Raw genomic sequence first — 9,164 nt, forward strand, 5'->3', positions numbered from 1 at the left:
GAAGCATATGTGAAATTCAGTTTACAAAAACAAAATTTGATTTATCTGTAGCTTTTCAGGAACACACCAATGATATAAATCAAGGTGTTATTTACAACTACTCTTAAGAACTCCCCATTAAACTCTCAAACTGAAAAAGAAAACTCTAGACAAAAGTTTCCTAGAACCTAAGGCTGAAAACATGTTTCACACAGAAGGTTTTTATTATTATCTTCTTAATGATATACATGGATACAATTTAAGCTTTTCTTCTACTTGCAATAGCCAGATTCCATAACATCTCCCGAGCAGTAACTTATATCCTTTCTTTATTATTTCTGACAATATCTAAAACATTTTTAGCTCGCCAGTGGCAAATATTTCCGCCACTGTAGAAAGATCAGGGCGATAGGCAACAACTGTACCCACTAACCCAGAAGACCAAATAGAGGGAACTTGGGCAAGCTGAGCGCTGAGCTGGCTTTCACATCTGATTCTAATTTCTCTTCTGGCTCTACAATTTTATCACCACACAACTTATTCTCTGAATGTAATCAGGAAAGAAGTGTGGATGGGGAGGGTCAGAGGCACCATACAACAGGTGCACGTGGAGAGTTGGGTAACACAATTCAAACAAACATCCCAGACTCCAGTAGTAAATATATTGCTGGTTCCAGCTTTCACTGTTTAAAGCCAATGACATATACCCTGAGCTGATGAATGTGACAGTCATGAGGAAGGACAAACTTTCAACTAGTATCAACCACTGCAAAGTCTGAGCTGATGATCTTCTCAGTGCCAACATATTTGGCCAATGTCAGAGTGATTTGGCTAAGTGGGCTCAATAAACTATTTTCAGTCTATTATAGTTCGTAATCCCTATTCAGGATAGAGTGTGCTGCAGCCTAATGAATGTGGTAATGGAATCCTTGTGTATGTTTTTCCACAGCAGGGCGCAGATTAGCATAAGTGTCATATTCTGTAGGCTTGCCCACTCTTATTTCTCAGGCATTACATATGCTAGGGATTTTTCAATAGGATAATAATAGGATGAATATGGTCCACATCTGCAGAGAGAACACACCATTTTTAGAAAGCAATGTGTAATAAATCTCACCTGGAGGTGCACTATGATAGATTAACTTTGCACTTCTGCTTAAAAATGTAATATTTTACACCAAGGATCGTGTAATCTGAGAAAGGAAGAATTAGATTGAATTCCATGCAGAGTTTTAAAGAATGTTGTCATTTTAGACCATGGGGTTGAGGAATACCTTACACTTCTCCCAGTTTGCCATACTTGTGGCAAGTTCAAAGCTCTATTTGCATGTCACGATTACTCAGAGTTGATGTTTTGTTCTGAGAGATGCCAAATGGGAGGGAAAGATATTAATAGGAACGTTTCATGGAAAGAAACATGACAGGGAGGTGGTGGAGAGGCTGAAAAAGTAAGTTCACTCTCCTGTTCTGCTTTAAGAATCCTCGCTCAGAAGCTAAATAGAAAGGCAAGCTACAAGCAAATTTTTCAAAAAGCATTTTCTTCCTGTAGTCCTTAGAAAGGCAGATCTTTGCTAAATACCAATCAGATCATTCAGAAGTTTTCCTAAGACAGAAATTACACCTCATAGCACTCACGCTATCTTGCCTTCCTAGAAAACTGTTGTCAAACTTCTTTCTGATTCTAAATGATTTCACAATAGCAAAGATACAGACTCAACCGACGTGTCCATCAACAATAAACGGAGCCAGGTGTGGTGGCACACGCTTGTAGTTCCAGCTACTCAGGAGGCTGAGGTGAGAGGATCATTTGAGCCCAGGAGGTTGAGGCTGCAGGAAGCTATGATCACGCCACTGCACTCCAGCTGGGTGACAGAGCAAGGCCCTATCCCTAAAACAACCAAACAAACAATAAAAGGGTAAAGAAAATGTGGCATATACACCTAACAGAATACTAATTAGTCGAAAAAGAAGAAAACTCTGTCATTTGCAACAGCGTGGATAAACCTGGAGGACATTAAGTGAAATAAACCAGGCACCAAAAGACAAATACCGCATGATCTCACATATATGTAGAACCTAAAATCATTGAGCTCATAGACGTAGAAAGTTGAAGAGTGGTTACCAGGGGCTAGTGGGGTGGTGGAGGTTGGGGAGATGTTAGTCAAAGGGCACAAAATTGTAGTTCAATAGGAGGAATAAGTTCAAGACATCTATTGTACAAATAGGAACTATAGTTGATAATATATTTTTGAAAATTGCTAAGGGAGTCGATTTTAAGTGTTCTCAGCACAAAGTGACAATTATATGAGATAATGCATATGTTAGTAAGCTCAACTTAGCCATTCCACAGTGTCTATAAATTTCAAAACATTTTACATGATAAATATATACAATTTTATTTGTCAGTTTAAGAAAGTTTTTAGTAATAATCTCAGTGTCTATGACTTCAGCAAAGCTTAAGGTAAATGTAGAAGCCCCAACTCCTCCCCTCCTTTTCTGCTATCAATGCAAAGGTGGCTTATTCAGTCTGAATCACTGGCCTCATCAATCCACATAAATGAAACCCCATAGGCTTTTTTTTCCCAATGGCTCCCTGTTTTGGCCCCTCCAGCATATGTATTAAGGAGAGAATGGTGGGCTAAGGGTGAGATAACTCTCAATGAACCTGACTCCACATCTCCTTAGGGAAGGAGGTACTCTCTGAGAGTCCCCAAATTTATGACTTGATTAAGGAGAGTGTAGGTCTGTGGCATGCTCACCACTTAAGTGGTGGTTTAGTATGACTAATCAAAGAGGTTTTCCTGGCACCCAGAAAGTATCAATATATATAGGCTGGGCTAGAAAAGCATGTCTTGTTGCTTTTAAGTATGGAGGCAGGGGATCAGCCTAGGCCTATTAATCAGTCTAAGGTAAGTGCTGCCTCTATCTCGTATTTTAATCTCCTCCTTTCTGCTGTGTTAAAGAAATTATATCTGTGGCTGAAATAACATTTAGAAATGAAATTGTTTGCCAAGTGAATGAGACAATCAAACCAGTGGTTTGGAGTTGGGGATTAAATATGAATCTCATTTACCTTTATTATCCATACATTTCTCGCTAATCATCATAACTCAGACTATTTAAACTGTATTGAAAATGTAGCCAGTAATGGAGTGTTATTAATATTTGTTTGTAAGGGTTCCAGCCTGGACTGAACGAGTCTCAAGAAAGCCAGCTCATCTCCTTTTGTATTGAAGGGCAGGGGAGGGGAACCAAGATTGAGGATCTAGGCTGCACTGCTTCATTGCCTTCGTGGACAATCAAATTCCAGTTACCAGCTTTCTTCCTAGGCATCTGTTCCTTGCCAAATGGCTTCAGTGGAACATAACTTTCCAAAAGAAGAGCGCTCCAGCCCCCGCCTCTATGTTCACCTATCTTTCTGAGTCAGCTTTTCAGCAACAAATGCCACCACGCCAGTTAGCGGACAGTACCAACTACAGAAGGAAATCATGTTGGAAATGTCACTGAGGCCAGGATGCCTCCCCGCCTCCACCCACAGCCTCTTTCATCTCACCACCCATTCCTTCCAGTGCGGCAGAAGGAGACTGGGTGGCAAGTGTATTTAAGATTCTGAGGAAAAGGCCTGTTAAGTCGACCTTGGTAACTTAACTGAAACAGTATATGTGTAAATCCATTGAAAATCCCTGGCCTTTTACAACTTCTGTCCCAATGGAAATCAGATCACAGGACTGTTTACAAGAGACCACGATTCATTTGGATAAGGACCCATGACAGCATGGCCCAGGATTATTTGAAATTTTAGTAACCTAAGCTTTAAAAATATTCTAAAAGCAAAATAATGAGGGGCAGGTAATTGCCACAAGCTAATTACTTACGATATTCCATATATATAATCGAAGAACAATCTCTGTAAATGTCAACTCATGACACTCTGGCAATCACTTGTAATTGTTATTGTTTAAAGAAACATCAACATTTCCATTTTCCCCAACTTTAGTTAACCTGGGCCCTCCATGTAGCTAAGTGGGCCACCAGAAAAGCACTTTATGCTGTTGTTTCATAGCAGAGCAGGTCCTCAGTTTTGCTGCAATTTTATTGCTGTAAAAAAAGCATAACGTATGTACAGAAGAATTTAAATGTTAAAATGAAAGATGATGGGTATACTCACAACTTTCTGCAAAGTGGATTTTTCATTCATGTTTCAGTTAGTGTTTTTTATAAGCTTGGCTAAAAAATTCAGGAGATTCAAAAATGGGTGTGTTTCTTTTTCTCTTCTTCCCCAGCCACTTAGAAATAACGACTGTGAACAAATGAACTCCACTAGAAGACTCCTTAACAAGTCAGAAAGAAGCAAGGAAAGCGGAAGATAACAGTGAGCGTGGTCAAGACCCAAGGCAGAGGAACCTGAAGCCCACCGTTACCAGTGGAGTAGCTTCCGGTTGTTCCCTTGACTTCTCTGGGTCTCTGCCTCCAGCACCAGTGATCCAGAGGCCTCCTAATGAGTCTCAATTTCATTGACACTTAAGTGGGAATCAGGTAGCTTCTCTGATTATTCCGAGTGCGATTTCATAGCAAGAGTGGCATCTCAGTGTGGCGTGTTTTCCCAGCACCAGGAAAAGGCTAAGGAAGGATGACATGGAGAGGCCGGGGCTATGCTTCCCAACTCTGAACTGGTGGCTAAGCAGGGCTGTGGTCAGTGCAGGATCTGAGAACCAAGGGATGTGGAAGAGGGATCTGAAAGCTCAGGGATCAAATGGAAACCAATGGGGAGAGGGAAGCAGGGACATCTGGGCTGGTCACACTAGCAGACTCCCTTTGCAGGGAAAAGGCAGGCAACCTCTACCTGAGCAGAAGAGAAAAAGGAGCTTTGGGGAAATGGGCGGTGGGACTGTTCCCTGGGCAGCGCTGTCTCTAGGCAAAGCCAGGACAGAGGGAAAAAGCAACGTCCTCAGAGCCTATCCACCCTGCCCAGTTTACCCTCTTTTCCCTAATCTTCCCAACTGGGGGAGCCTTGTCATTGGTACCTTCTTCTCCATTCACAGGGATTAAAAGTCCTAAAATCAAGACAACTCTCATCCTTGAAATCAACAACATTTTTGTGTGGAGCTTCAAAGCAGATACGGTGGGGGGGCAGATGGGGACAATTTGGAAAGAGGAAAGAGAAGAGAATGCAAAAAGGCTGTCAGTGAGTGGGAGTGGAATAAAAGGAATTAACATTTGTGCTGGCAAATTCTTACCTGGAAAAAAAAAGTCTGAGAAAGGAAAAGGGAAGACATCAATACTTGCTTGACTAAATCTGACCAAAAATGGAAACATATTGAAGGTTAAAGGGGAGTTAAATGTTGAAATTTGAGGACTCTAAGACTAGTTTAAACCATATTTAGACTACTGTTTTTTACATTCTGAATTTAAAGTAACATTTCGTAAAATGTTTATACTTCTGTTATTAAGCTTTGCTTCTAAAGGGAATTATGTATTTCTTTGGAAAGTTGAAAATAAATTCGTTAGCATGATTTCTGTCTTTACAAAATGGGAATTTTTTTTTTTCCTGTTCCATGCTATGTATTGCATTTAATGAGGCACAGATTTCGGCAATTGTGTTCAGGTAAGAAAGACTACAGGCACAGTGAAAAAGCGAAGCCCCCTCTTGTCCTGGTTTGGAACAAATGCTGTAAGATAAAAATTCCCCAGAAGGACATCATTAAATCTCGACTTCTTCAACAGCCTCTGATGATAGAATGAGTCAGAGAAAGAAGAACATTTAAGATGAGTGGTAGAATCAAAGTTACTGGTAAAGAAAGTCTCAGTAATTAAGGGGCAAATGAATTCATAAAAACATTAAGCCATGAACAGGTTTTTTCTTAAGTTCCTGTTTATTTTTGGAAAGTACAACACTTGGTTCCTGAATTTGGCTAGTGCAAAGTTTTAAGAGCAAACATATTTTCCATTTTAGACTGACACATCTCATGTTTTTTTCTCTTAGTAATACACAGAGTGTCTATATTCTAATCTGGCAAAATTTTTGTCTTCTTATATCACTGTTTTTGGTCTCAAACCACTCGAATCCTTTTTGGACAGCAAATGAAAACTAACTACTATTATTTACAAAATTCATGAGAAAATATATTGGTGAAGTTCAAGAACTGGGAAAGATATATATTAGAGCATTGAAAATGTTTTCAGATTCATTCGTAATTTTCTGAAAAATTTCTCCAGATCTTCAGCTGATCAAGCACGGAACAGGAACGGCAGATAAGTAAAATTACATGTTTTATTTAAAAAATGGTTTTCATCAAGCCATGACACAGTTCAATTCCTTCTAAACACAGTGAAGATATAGTTATCCCTTTTCATCTCTTCTCTTAGAATGTTACTCTGATTTTGTTATTTTGTTACTGTTAGTATAAGAAACCCCAGGCCAGGCACAGTGGTTCACGCCTGTAATCCTAGCACTTTCAGAAGTAGAGGCAGGTGGAGGAGTTCGAGACCAGCCTGGGCCACAGTGAAACCCCGTCTCTACTAATACAAAAAACTAGCTCGGCATGGTGGCACACGCCTGTAGTCCCAGCTACTTGGGAGGCTGAGGTGGGAGAATTGCTTGAACTTGGGAGGTGGAGGTTTCCGTCAGCTGAGATCGTACCACTGCCCTCCAGCCTCGGCAACAGAGCGAGGCTCCGCCTCCAGAAAAAAAGAAAACAAACAAAAAAAAACCCAGATTGTGTCCTCAGGTTGTCTAACATACAGTTTCAGTCAGGATAAGGCACATGAAGCTGTGGCAAATGACTGCTAATCTCAGTGGTTTTACAGGGCATGTTTACTTTTTGCTAATGCTGCATTTCCTGTGTAGAAAAGCTTATCTCATTGTAATCACTCAGGGATCCAGGCGATAGAGACTCTATCCTGACACCCGCTTTGGGGCAAGTTATGCACTAGGACTTAAAATGTTTCCCAGGAAGCTTTAAGCGTGCATCACCATCATGCACTTTTCATGGGCAAAAAAAAGCAAGTCATGTGAATACTTAACTTCAAAAAGAAAAATGAAATCCTTCCATATACCTAAAAGGAAAACTGGATAATTTAACAGTCTAAATGTTTATCCTTTCCTTTCCTTTTTTTTTTTTTTTTTTGAGACAGAGTTTCGCTCTTGTTGCCCAGGCTGGAGTGCAATGGCGCCATCTTGGCTTACTGCAACCTCTGCCTCCCAGGTTCAAGCGATTCTCCTGCCTCAGCCTCCCAACTAGCTGTATTTACAGGCATGTGCCACCACGCCTGGCTAATTTTGTATTTTTAGTAGAGATGGGGTTTCTCCATGCTGGTCAGGCTGGTCTCAAACTCCCAACCTCAGGTGATCCACCCGCCTCAGCCTCCCAAAGTGCTGGGATTACAGGCGTGAGACACCGTGCCCAGCTATCCTCTTCTTATCCTCTCACTAGATTTACCTGAAGTCCAGAAAGCAAGTCACATTTCACTATTGTGGAGCACAGTGCTTCACACAACACAGATTATTCATTGAACTATTAATTGAAATTTGAATAATTGAAAAAATTTGCTCATTTTGAAGATCCAGAGGCTGCAGCCTTCATGTCAATCATTATATATTTATTAGGTGCCCACTGTGTATAATAACAGCAACAACCTACCAAGTCCTCAATATGAAGCAGATACTAAGCTATTTACGGTACTACAAAAGGGAATTATTCTTCCTCTAATTTAAGACACTGAATTATTGTGAGATTAACTAACTTGCCCAAAGACATCCTCAAATGGACCATGGAGGTAGAGTAAGAACTTCTATGGCCCTGCTTTATCCACTCCAGTGCTCCCCAGAGTGGAGCACTAGCCCTCTGACTGTGCTTCTATGTGTTTTCTGGAACAGATAGCTACCTGAAAATCTCCCACCCCGTGCCATCATGGTTTAGTTCCTGGCCACCGTCAAGTCTTTGCTTAAATAGTAGGCCTTGTCTGATCACTCTATTTGAATTTTCAAACCCGCCCTTCCTCCCAAACCCAGCTCTCACTGTTCCCTCTCTTGTTTAGTCTGCTCCCAAGCCTTGTCATTTTCTCTCTCCCCAACTAGAATGTACTAAGAATGGGGAATTGGTCTGCTTTATTCATTGCTACTTCCTCCATGTTTAGAACAATGCCTTCCATGTACTAGATACTCAATAAATATTTATCAAATGGATGAATGAATGAATGATGGAATGATATCTAGCAGTACACAGGATGCTTTTAGATGAAACATAAGCGTTTATCATTTATAATTATTTATTGTGTTCTATATTAGAAAAAGTTTAACTAGCACATCGAAGCATGCTTTTGAAGTTATTGTCAGTACTGATATCATGCTTTCTTTTAAATGCTTTCTACCTTGGTCCGAGCAGGAGTTGTAGAGTCCATACATAGATGAAATTCACTGAGTAATGCACTTAAGAGTATTTCATTTTACTCTGTGAAATTCTCCAATTTAAAAATAAAGAATGGCCAGGCTTTTGCCTGTAATCCCAGAACTTTGGGAGGCCAAGGTGGGCAGATCACTTGAGCCCAGGAGTTTGAGACAAGCCTGGATAATATGGTGAGAACTTGTCTCTACAAAAAATAGCCAGGAATGGTGGTGCATGTCTGTAGTCTCAGCTATTAAGGAGGCTGGGATGGGAGGATCACTTGAGCCTAGGAGGTAGAGGTTGCGGTGAGCAGAGATTGCACTACTGCATTCCAGCCTAAGCAACAGAGGGAGACCCTGTCTCAGAAAGAAAAATAAATAAATAAAATAAAAATAAAAAACATTTTTGGCTGGGCACAGTGGCTCACTCCTGTAATGCCAGCACTTGGGGAGGCCGAGGTGAACGGATCACTTGAGGCCAAGAGTTCAAGACCAGCCTGGCCAACACAGTGAAACCCTGTCTCTACTAAAAATACAAAAATTAGCCAGGTGTGGTGGCACGTGCCTGTAGTCCCAACTACTCAGGAGACTGAGGCACAAAAATCACTTGAACCAGGGAGGCAGAGGCTACAGTGAGCCAAGATCATATCACTGCATTCCAGCCTAGGTGACAGAGCCAGACTCCGTCTCAAAAAACTAAAACTAAAAATAAAATAATTAACATTTAGATAAAACTATGGTAAAGAAAGCTAATATAAATAAAACTATTAAGCATTTGATACTTTGGACAGTGTCAGGAATG

The sequence above is a fragment of the Trachypithecus francoisi genome, unplaced genomic scaffold, assembly GCF_009764315.1.
Source record: "Trachypithecus francoisi isolate TF-2019V2 unplaced genomic scaffold, Tfra_2.0 Lachesis_group17, whole genome shotgun sequence".
In the NCBI taxonomy this organism is placed as follows: Eukaryota; Metazoa; Chordata; class Mammalia; order Primates; family Cercopithecidae; genus Trachypithecus; species Trachypithecus francoisi.